This window comes from Leopardus geoffroyi, chromosome C3, assembly GCF_018350155.1.
Source record: "Leopardus geoffroyi isolate Oge1 chromosome C3, O.geoffroyi_Oge1_pat1.0, whole genome shotgun sequence".
NCBI classification, from domain to species: domain Eukaryota; kingdom Metazoa; phylum Chordata; class Mammalia; order Carnivora; family Felidae; genus Leopardus; species Leopardus geoffroyi.
In genome coordinates, this window is record NC_059338.1 from 104,757,904 (window position 1) to 104,769,725 (window position 11,822).

Below are 11,822 nucleotides of genomic sequence, written 5' to 3' on the forward strand. Positions count from 1 at the left end.
TTTTGAAAGTTTATTCATTTTCCCATTGGCATTTTCGTGGTTTCATTTCTTTTTTTCAACTAAATATTTTATCTCTCTGAATTGGGTAGGGGGACACTGTAAGAAATGTAGTACAAAAAGAAAGAAAGAAAGAAAGAAAGAAAGAAAGAAAGAAAGAAAGAAAGAAAGGGAGTACAGATACAGATTTTTTCTAAACAGCCAGTTGCCCCAAAATGATTAATTGAATAATCCATCTTTTTCTGATGCACTTAAGACACACACGTGCATGCACATATATAAACAAACTTTGTTACTAGCTATATTACTATTGTCATGCACAAGGTAAGGTCTGACTAACAGATTTGGCAGGAAAATAAACAACAAGCCGTTTTTTTAGACTCAGACAGTTTACTACCTACATTCACAGCAAAAAGAAGAGAATCCAAAGGTACGAGCTCCCTGGGGCCACAGGGCATGGCAATACCAAAACATAAGACCACCACCACACAAATAATGGGACACCCTGTTGCTGAGAAGCCAATGTCATGTTGCACCTAAGTAGTTTTATAAGCTGCAGCTGTGCCCTAAGCAGGGAATGAGGCGAGTCCAAAAGCCTCATACCTCATCAGAACCTAGGAGGTGATGAGAAACAGCTCATGACATCCTACCTTACAGATATAGGGGCAAATGGGAATGACCATGTAGCCACAATTTATAAGCCTCCCATGGTCCCGTGTTCCGGAAAAAAAATCAAGCATTCTGCCAAATCAGCTGCGGTTCAGTCTTGCTTGCTTAACATGACCTATGTGGATACATGCAAGGTCATCAAGTGCCAGTATGAAGCTGTTCCTCTACAACTGTTGAAATATATTCTTGCTGCTCTCATGTGAAACCTGAAGCCTCAATATATAGGATTAATGAACCCATAATAGTCAGCTCGAATATTTCTGAGAGAAATTTATGTCATGTGGTTGAATAAGAGTATTATCTGGCCCACACAGAGGGAAGGAGTAAAAACCAAATGAATTATACTTGAAAAGTGAAATATTTCCTCCCAAACTTTTTTAAAGAAAGATTGTAAATAGAAATGTTAAAACCAAATGTATAAAAGAGAAAGAGAAGTGTCTAAATGGCTTATGTTTTTCTAAAGACCAAATTGATTTATAATTTATATGAAGCAATTTTTTCATTAATAACATACCAATACATTATTATCAGTGAAGCTGAGAGTTTAATGAAAAGATTTCAAATGACTACACTAATTGTTATTGGTGTATTTCTTTCTTAGACAATATCTTCTCAGAGTAACTAATCCATTTTAAAATAATTTTTACATTAAAATGTTATTATATCCAAAACATTAGCACATTCTATATAACCATATTCATTGGAAATATAAATGTGTTGATTCCTTAGGAATCTTAAATATACTGAACTTTTTAATGCTATATTTGCATACAAAAATTTCCGGCAATATGTTTCTAAATCATTATATTTATCAAAGGTCACATTAAAAATAAGCATTGGGGTGCCTGGCTGGCTCAGTTGGTAAAGTGTGTGACTCTTGATCTTGGGGCTGTGAGTTTGAGCCCCATGTTCAATGTAGAAATTATTTACAAATAAATCTCTTTTAAAAATCTTAAAAATAAGCATTTATCCTATGAATAAATTTAACCAAGGAGGTGAAAGACATGTACTCTGAAAACTATCAAACACTGATGAAAGAAATTGAAGATAACACAAATGGAAAGATATTACATGCTTATGGATTGGGAAAACCAATATTGTTAAAATGTCCATACTACACAAAGCAACCTACAGATTTAAAGCAATCCCTAGCAAAATACCAACAGAATTTTTCAGAAAACTAGAACAAACAATCCTAAAATTTGAAATTTTTTTTTTAACGTTTATTTATTTTTGAGACAGAGAGAGACAAAGCATGAACGGGGGAGGGTCAGAGAGAGGGAGACACAGAATCTGAAACAGGCTCCAGGCTCCGAGCTGTCAGCACAGAGCCCGATGCAGGGCTCGAACTCACGGACCGCGAGATCATGACTCGGGCCGAAGTCGACCGCTTAACCGACTGAGCCACCCAGGCGCCCCGACGATCCTAAAATTTGTATGGAACCACAAAAGACACCAAATAGTCAAAGCGATCTTGAGAAAGAAGAACAAAGGTGGTGGTATTGGAAGATTTCAAGATATACTACAAAGTTGTAGTAATCAAAACATTATGGTACTGGCATAAAAATAGACACATAGATCAATAGAACACAACAGAGAGCCCAGAAATAAACCCACATTTATATGGTCAATTAATCTACGGCAAAAGGAGGCAAGAATATGCAATAAGGAAGACAGTTTCTTCAACAAATGGTGTTGGGAAAATTGGACAGCTACATGCAAAAGCATGAAACTGGACCACTTTTTTACACCATACACAAAAATAAACTTAAAATAGATTAAAGACCAAAATGTGAAATCTAAAACCACAAAACTCCTAGAAGAAAACATAGGAAGTAATTTCTTTGACATTGGCCATAGGAACATTTTTTTCTAGATATGTCTAATGAGGCAAGGGAAAGAGAAGCAAAAAACTACTATTGGTACTACATCAAAATAAAAAGCTTCTGCACAGCAAAGGAAACAATCAACAAAACTGAAAGACAACCTACTGAATGGGAGAAGATATTGGCAAATGGTATATCCAATAAGAGGTTAGTATCCAAAATATATAAAAACCTTATACAACACAACACCAAAAAAACCCCCAAATAATCCAATTAAAAAATGGGCAGAATACATGAACAGATATTTCTCCAAAGAAGACAAATAGATGGCCAACAGACACATGAAAAGATGCTCAACATCACTCATCATCAGGGAAATACAAATCAAAACCACAGTGAGGGGAGGCCTGGCTAGTTCAGTCTGAGAAGCATGCAACTCTTGATCTTGGGATCATGAATTCAAGCCGCACATGGGGTATAAAGATTATTTAAATAAATAAAACTTCACACACACAAAAAAACACACAATGAGATCTCACCTCACACCTGCCAGCATGGCTAAAATCAAAAACACTAGAAACAAGTGTTGGCAAAGATGTGGAGAAAAAGGAAACCTCATGCGCTGTTGATGGGAGTGCAAACTGGTGCAGCCACTGTGGAAGACAGAATGGAGGTTTCTCAAAAAATTAAAAATGTATATACCATATGATCCAGTAATTCCATTACTGGGTATTTACCCAAAGAACACAAAAAACACTAGTTTGAAAAGATATATGCACCTCTGTGCTTACTGTAGCATTATTTACAATAGCCAAGATAAGGAAGCAACCCAAGTGTCCATTGACAGATAAATGGATAAAGAAGAAGTGATATATTTATTACATATATATAATATGTATATAATAGAATATATATAATGGAATATTACTCAACCATAAAAAGAATGAGATCTTGCCCTTTGCATCAACATGGATGGAGCTGGAGGGTATAATGCTAGGTGAATTAAGTCAGACAGAGAAAGAAAATGCCATATGATTTCGTTCATTTGTTGAATTAAAAAAACAAAACAAATGAGCATATTAAGAAAAAACAAACAAACAACAAACCAGACTCTTAAACACAGGGAACAAACTGGTTGTCACCAGAGGGGAAGTTGGTAGGGAGGTGGATGAAATAGATAAAGGAGATTAAGAATACACTTACTGTTAGGAGCACTGAGTAATATATAGAATTGTGGAATCATCATATTGTACATATGAAATTAATATAACTGTTAATTAAATTTCAATTAGAAACATGTATGTATTTTTTAAAAACAAGCATTTTTTGAAAACAAATTTATATTGTAAAATTTATTTGACCCTGTTATTCAAAAATGAAGATTCTTTAAAACATATTAAAACATCTTTTTTTCATAAGAGGATATTTCCAAGTGAAACAGGGGGATTTTTTTTAAGTTTATTTTTGAGAGCGAGTGAGTGGGGGAGGAACAAAGAGAGAGGGGGACAGAGAATCTGAAGCAGGCTCCCAGTGTGAGCACAGTGAGATCATGACCCAAGCTGAAGTCAGACTCTTAACCGACTAAGCCACCCAGGCGCCCCAAAGAGGAGCATTTTTAAATATTAGCCTGCTTGTTGCCGATTCAACATATGAACATCTAGATTTACAGAAAATTTAGGATAATTTGTTCTGTAAAAGAAACGCCTTTCATAATAAATTCAGATTCAAGTACTATCTTTCAAATTCTTACTATACAACAATTACCTAGTATGCCTAGTATGCTTCCAGACACAATATCTCATGTGATTCTCATGAGCCTATATGAAACTGAACTTTTCTCCTATTCTTTGACATCTGTGTCTAACCATAGTGAAGTGTGGGGAAGTGGCAACAGCTTTCGCAGAGTGGATTAGGTCAAAACACTAGGTGCTTGCTAGGGGTGAAGTTGGGGGTGGGGTGGGGTGGGCAGGGAGGGAGGCTATTAAAGAGCATGAAGTGGAATGAACCCTAAAACCATAGAGACTTCAACCTGAAGGCCCAAGATGAAGCAACTAACAGAGGTGAGGTTTGGGGCTGAAAGAATTGGTTGAAACATCTGGACAGGAAATGATTAGACTCCCTAGGTTCCCTTCTCACCCTCATAAAATTTGTGACTGCATATCCGCTCACACCATCCTCCACCCAACCATGTACCCAAACCCTGTCATTGAGATACCATAGATATATGGGGGCCCCAAACCAAAGAGGCCCTGGACTAAAGTTCCCAGGCTTGGGGGTGAGGTAAGAAGACAAAGGGCTAACATAAGAAATTAAGAAGATCTAATGGACCCTCTCTCCTACCCTGGTTCCAGGACACAGGCACCAATACCTGTTATAGTTGATTAAAAAGTGTCCTCCAAAAATTCACGTCCACCCAGAACCTTAGAATGTGACCTTATTTGAAAATAGGATCCCTGTAGATGTAATTAAAGTAAGAAGACATCATACTGGATTAGAGTGGGCTCTACATCCAATTATCAGTGTTCTTAGAAGAGGAGAGGGCACACAGAGACACACAGAGAGAAGGTCATGTGAAGATAGAGGCAGAGACTGGAGTGATGTAGCTACAAGTCAAGGATTGCTGGGAACCATCCGAAACAATCAAGGATTTCTGGGGCTGTCATATACAATAGCTAATACTTGAGCCAGTGTATTTGGGGATATCTTTGTCACAATACCTTAGCCTCTCTCCTACTGGTTCAGTACTATTTTGCTTTTTAAAATTACTCTGATAGAAATAAAGGTTTATTTTAAAAGCAAAAAGAGTCTAGGAATAGAATGAATATACGTGTGTGTGTGTGTGTGTGTGTGTGTGTGTGTATGTGTAGATATATAGATATAGATATAGATATAGATATAGATATAGATATAGATATAGATATAGGTATAGATATAGATATAGATATAGATAGATAGTATCTCTCTCTATATATATAGTATCTCAAAATACAAAATACATAGATACAGATATAGATATATATAGTATCTCTCTCTCTCTCTCTCTCTCTCTCTATATATATATATATATATACACTATATAGCATATATATAGTATCTCAAAATACAAGGCAAGCAGGATTTATAAACAAATGAGATTTAGGGGATATATAGGTCTTACATATTCTTCCTTGGTGCATATACAGCTTATTCTTTGTTTGGAAGGGGCACAGAAAAATGTAATGTACCTTGCTAAATAACAGTAGACCATAATCATGGTTTTCTAATCCCATCTGCTTCTCAGGAGAACAAAGGTCTAGGAGGCTTCTGCCTTCTTCCTGTAAGAGACTGTCCTGAGGGCTCTACATCATCATCACGTTTTGCTTGTTTGCTACTTGGTGGAACTGGATTGAACAAACTATGCTGCTATGTAATATATTGATTAAAGCATTTCCCAAACTCATGGGCAGCAAACACTCTCTTCCTAAGGGAGAGAGAACAAAAGACAAGGGTGTCATGGTTCAGGTATTGTCCTATACCTTCCTGCTGTTCCCACCTCACTGCAACTGTTACTTAGGAAGCCACATGCTATCAGAGATTGATAGCTTGTACAACTAGCAAGAGTAACAGCAGCAGCAGTAGCAACAATTGTAGTAGAGGATAATGCCATCTGAGTGGCCTCCTTAATTCCCACAAGAACCTCAGTGTAGGTACTATTCCTGAAGGAGGATAGAATAAAATGATTATGACTGTGGCTTTAGAGCCAGACTTGCCTGGGATTGCATCCGGCTCGACCCTTAGCTGGCTATGTAATCTCAGAATTACCTAACCTCTGCCACCTGTAGAAAGAGGATAATAGTAGTCCTTATCTCCTAGGGTGTTTTGGTGAGCAATTTATGAGTTAATACGTATGTATAAAGTTCTCAGAATAGGACTGGTCTAGAACGTGCACTGTGAAGCCAGACTGCATTTACACCCCACCTTCACCACCTATGAGCTATGTGGCCCTGGGCAAGTTACCTAACTTACCAGGGCCTGCGTTTCCTCCACTGTGCAATGAGTGTGGAAAGAACAGTACCTACATGTCAGAGTTTTTATGAGGATTAAATGCATTATATCTGTCAAGCGCTTAGAGCAGTGTCTGGCAAATAATAAGCTTCTCCCCATTCTCTCTCTCTTCTCCTGGGACTCCAGCTACATGTGTTAAACCGAGTCACTGTGTCCCATTTATCCCATTTACTCTCTTTTCTGTGTTTTCCATCCCATTTTGTTCCAAAATTTGAATAGTTTCTTCTAACTCTTCTTCCAGTTTGTTATATCAAAAATAAATATGGACATGTGCCTTACTGTTCTAAATGAACAATTTCATGCACTCTGAAAAAAAAAAATAAGTGAAAAATACTCTGTGCATAGCATATACTTGACATATGTTAGCTGTGACAATTAACCCCTAGATAACATTAGAGGAAACCAAAACTTGGGAAGATTAATTCATTTTCAAGGTTGCACAGCTAGGGGCGGATGCAGCCAGGATTTAAGCTCAGAGTCCATGCCTTAATTACTTTAATTATCATGCCACGCTGCTATTGCCAGAAAAGAGCTACCTTGTTCTTGAGGGTGGATACTGCCTTTGTTATCCAGCCTATGTGTGTGTGTATATTTCAAGGGCTCTTTCAGAGTGGGGTTCATTTCAACCCAATCCACCCTACCTAGACCATCCTTAATTTTGCTCAAAATACCCACCTCACAAATAGAAAGCCTAATACTTATCTGTCATTCTGTATATTTAGTCAGTGGGAGCTCCCCACCCAGAAGAGATGATGAGTGAAACTAACAGTTCTCAAGCAAGCAGACTGTGATTCCAGAATTAACCTCATGCTGCTGCCATCCTGAGCCCTTGGGCTGAGATATGGCTCTGGTGGAGGAAATGAATGAATCATCATTTGTTTTTTGTTTTTTTTTTTTTATTAGTCTTTAGCTATTTGGAACAGCAGCACTTTATATAATTAAAGGAATCCAAAGGAAAAAAAAATAAAAGAAATAGTGATTTCTTTCTTTGCTGATAAAGCCAGAATGTATTGACTAGGTGAGAAAGGAGAGAGGAAAAACTTTCCGATGATTCTCTACAAACAGTTCTGCTTAACTAAAAGGCACAGATAGCAGGAAATCAGATTAAAGACTGGAATAATAGGGGCGCCTGGGTGGCTCAGTCAGTTGGATGTCCAACTCTTGATTTCGGCTCAGGTCATGATCTTGTGGTTTTGTGGGTTCGAGCCCCACATTGGGCTCTGTGCTGACAGCACACAGCCTGCATGGGATTCTCTCTCTCCCTCTCTGTGTCTCTGCCCCTCCCCCATCTCTCTCTCAAAAATAAATAAATAAATAAGCTTTAATTAAAAAAAATTGGAATGATAGACTACAAAGAAAATGTATTATTTTGTCCCACCATCCGCTTCCCATCAAACACAGACATATATACATTATCTTTTTAAAATTTTTTTAAATTAACATTTATTCATTTTATTTGTATTTTTTTAACATTAATTCATTTTAGAGAGAGCTTGAGCAGGTGGAGGGCTGAGGGAGAGGGAGACACAGAATCTGAAACAGGCTCCAGGCTCTGAGCTGTCAGTGCAGAGCCTGACATGGGGCTTGAACTCACAAGCGTGAGATTATGACCTGAGCTGAAGTCAGACACTCAACCAACTGAGCCACCTGGGGGTCCCAAACATCTTTTTTACAGTAAGTTCAATGATTTCATTCTGTGTCTCCAACCATCAGCTCTTTTTTCTCCAGTTTATTTTTCCCCTAAAATATTATATTCCATCAGCTTTGATGATCACATCTACAGATAACACCTGAATTTTCATGTCTTTTGTTTCACATTTGTTACTACTTCTTAGAAATATCTGAATACTTATCCTACCACAAGCCCAAATTAAAAGTAAACACAATTCCAGTTCTATCGAGCATGTAGGAAGCTGGAAATAATATTGTTTGCACCCTAATAAAAGAGAAAAAAACAGGATAATCAACATAATCATACCTTTCCTTAAACCTGTCAAAGAGCTGATATCACAGGCAACAAAGTACACTGAAATCCAAGGAAAGACAGAAACTTCCAAGGAGAGAGAGGTTGAGAACATTGGCTCACTTGTGGCAGAGCTTAGGAGGAAGAAACTCCAGGTGTCATACAAGCGAGTAAGAAAAGAATACAACTAATTTTTCTTTAATGCCCAGTGTGGGGCTCCAACTTATGATCCCAAGATCAAGAGTCACATGCCCCACCAGCTGAGCCAGCCAGACACCCTGGAATACGACTAATTTTTAAATGAATTGCTAAAGTGAGTGTGGGCCGGTGAGAGTGTTTAGAATCCCTGGAAACTGCAGACACAAAGGGAGATCACATCCACTTACAGTCTTTCTCCATGAATATCCACTGAGCGTGTATCATAGGTGCTTAATGTATGTGTAGTGGAGAGAATATGGTGTCTGAACCAGGCCATTCCACAGAGACAGGACACATTTAGAGATAAACATCAGAGACACCTTGATGGGAAAAAAGCCTCAGAGAACTACAAACAACCTGGGAAGGAAGATAGAAGGGGCAGGAGGGGGACATGAATTCTCACTTAATTTGCGTCAGAGACCAAGGATTTTAGGCATCAACCATAGCGTGGCTCCCTTTCCACAATTTCCTTGGCGGTGGAATGATGACGTGGTACTTGCTAATGCCATGATGGGAAGATGGAGAGGAAGCCATGTGAAATCAAGACTGAGAAACGGGGGGCGCCTGGGTGGCTTGGTCGGTTGAGCGTCCGACTTCGGCTCAGGTCATGATCTCACGATCCGTGAGTTCGAGCCCCGCGTCGGGCTCTGGGCTGATGGCTCAGAGCCTGGAGCCTGTTTCAGATTCTGTGTCTCCCTCTCTCTCTGACCCTCCCCCGTTCATGCTCTGTCTCTCTCTGTCTCAAAAATAAAATAAAAACGTTAAAAAAAATTAAAAAAAAAAAAGACTGAGAAACGGTAGAGAAGGAAGACGAAGTTTGACAGCCTCTTATGTGGCTGTTCCTTTCTCAGAAAGAGCCTTATCCATCACCCACACCACCCCACCTGCTCCCTGAGGCTTATATGTGCAAATGTCAAATTCTGCCTACATTTCTAGTGGCAAGTATATGTTTAGGAAATTCTCACCTTATTACCTGCGATAATGGATCATCTTTTTCTCCCCTTACCCAAATGCCCCCCTGAGTTTTTAGCCTACTTACTGCACTAAACAAAGAGCCCGGGGGCAGGTAGGGCACTAGACAAAGAGGCGGGATAGTATCCCCGGGTTTGTCTTATCTGGTTGATGACTGTCCCTGAGCAAGGTGCCGTCTATTACTGACACTTAACACCAGTCTCCCATTTCTGAGATAGCACAGTGTCATATGCCCTGTGTTCCCTTTGTCACTCAGATGTCTGATTCTACCACCACGTCATTTCATTTCAGTAAACCTCCAGATCTTTTCCATATCCCCAAATCAAAATTTTGTGCTGCCTATGATATGATTATGTGCTGCCACCAGTTTCAATTATCAGCTTTTTTTTTTTTCCCCACATGTTTATTTTGAGAGAGAGAGGGTATGTGTGAGCTGGCGGTAGGGGCAGAGAGAGAGGAGAGACAGAATCCCAAGCAGACCCAGAGCTCAATCTCAAGAACTCTGACATCATGACCTGAGCCGAAATCAAGAGTCAGAAGCTTACCTGACTGAGTCAATCTGGCACCCCAGCAGCTTTCTTTTAAAAAGACACCAGCTCACTCTTATGTGGATCCTGAGAAACTTAACAGAAACCCATGGGGGAGGGGAAGGAAAAAAAAAAAAAAAAGATGTTAGAGTGGGAGAGAGCCAAAGCATAAGAGACTCTTAAAAACTGAGACCAAACTGAGGGTTGATGGGGGGTGGGAGGGAGGGGAGGGTGGGTGATGGGTATTGAGGAGGGCACCTTTTGGGATGAGCACTGGGTGTTGTATGGAAACTAATTTGACAATAAATTTCATATATTGAAAAAAAAATTTTTTTTTAAATAAATAAAAAGACACCATCACCACCACCACCAAGAACAAAAAACTATTTTAACACAGAATTGGTCTTTGAGGGGAGGAGCTCTAAGAAAAGTGTGTTCTGAGTTTTATCCATCCAAAACAAAAGAACTTAAAGGTAACTTGGGGCACCTGGGTGGCTCAGTCTGTTAAGCATCTGTCTTCGGCTCAGGTCATGATCTTGCCGTTTGTGAGTTAAAGCTCCACATTGGGCTCTGTGCTGACAGCTCAGAGCTTGAAGCCTGCTTCAGATCTGTGTCTCCCTCTCTCTCTGCCCCTACCCCGCTTGTGCTCTGTCTCTCTCTCTCTCAAAAATAACTAAGCATAAAAAAAAAAAAAATTAAGGGCGCTCTGGTGGCTCAGTCAGTTAAAGCGTCCAACTTTGGCTCAGGTCATGATTCCATGGCTCGTGAGCTTGGAGCCTGGAGCCTGCTTTAGATTCTCTGTCTCCCTCTCTCTGCCCCTCCCTAGCTCGCACTCTGACTCTCTCTCTCTCTCTCTCAAAATAAATATTTTAAAAAATGTTTTTTAATTTAAAAATAAAAACAGAAAACAGCTTGATGATTTTTAACTCATTAAACCCATTTTTAACGAACTGTGACTCAAAATTCACTGTCAGGTTTAGTGGTCATTAAGCTCAATTCTAGCCACCAAGTACTGTCCTTGGTCCCAGCTGAAGACCACTTTCTCTCTGCACCCTCCAGATGCTGCTTGAGCAGTTGTCTTTGGATTCCATCTGAACTCTCTTTATCAAATTTCTCATCTCAGGATCCCTTCGGTCTGTTCAGACGAAGTGATTTAAACTGTTGCTTCCTCTTTCCAAGCTTTTTCTGGATATTTATCTACATAAAGCTAATGTACTTCTCCCACTGGACTCCGCTAGCATCCTTCCAACCTCCCATCCCTGTGGGTTTCCCATTTTTCGGGAAATTTCCCCAACTGTCTCGTTAAGTAACTTCTACATTTCATTTTGTCCATCTTCTTCTCTCACAGTTACACCTCCAGAGACTTCATCCTTTCCCTCTCGGAGCAACATAAACCTCACTTACATTTCAGTTATTCTTACCTCCATATGGGCAGGAACGCTACACTCTTAAGTCCACACATTCATTGGGAAAGGGTTATCTTTTTAATTTCTTTAAGATTTTATTTTTTTAAGTAATCTCTATGCCCAACGTGGGGCTCGAACTTACAACCCTGAGATCAAGAGTTGCAGCTCTACTGACTGAGCCAGCCAGGCATCTTGGGTTATCTTTTATAGTCACAACTTT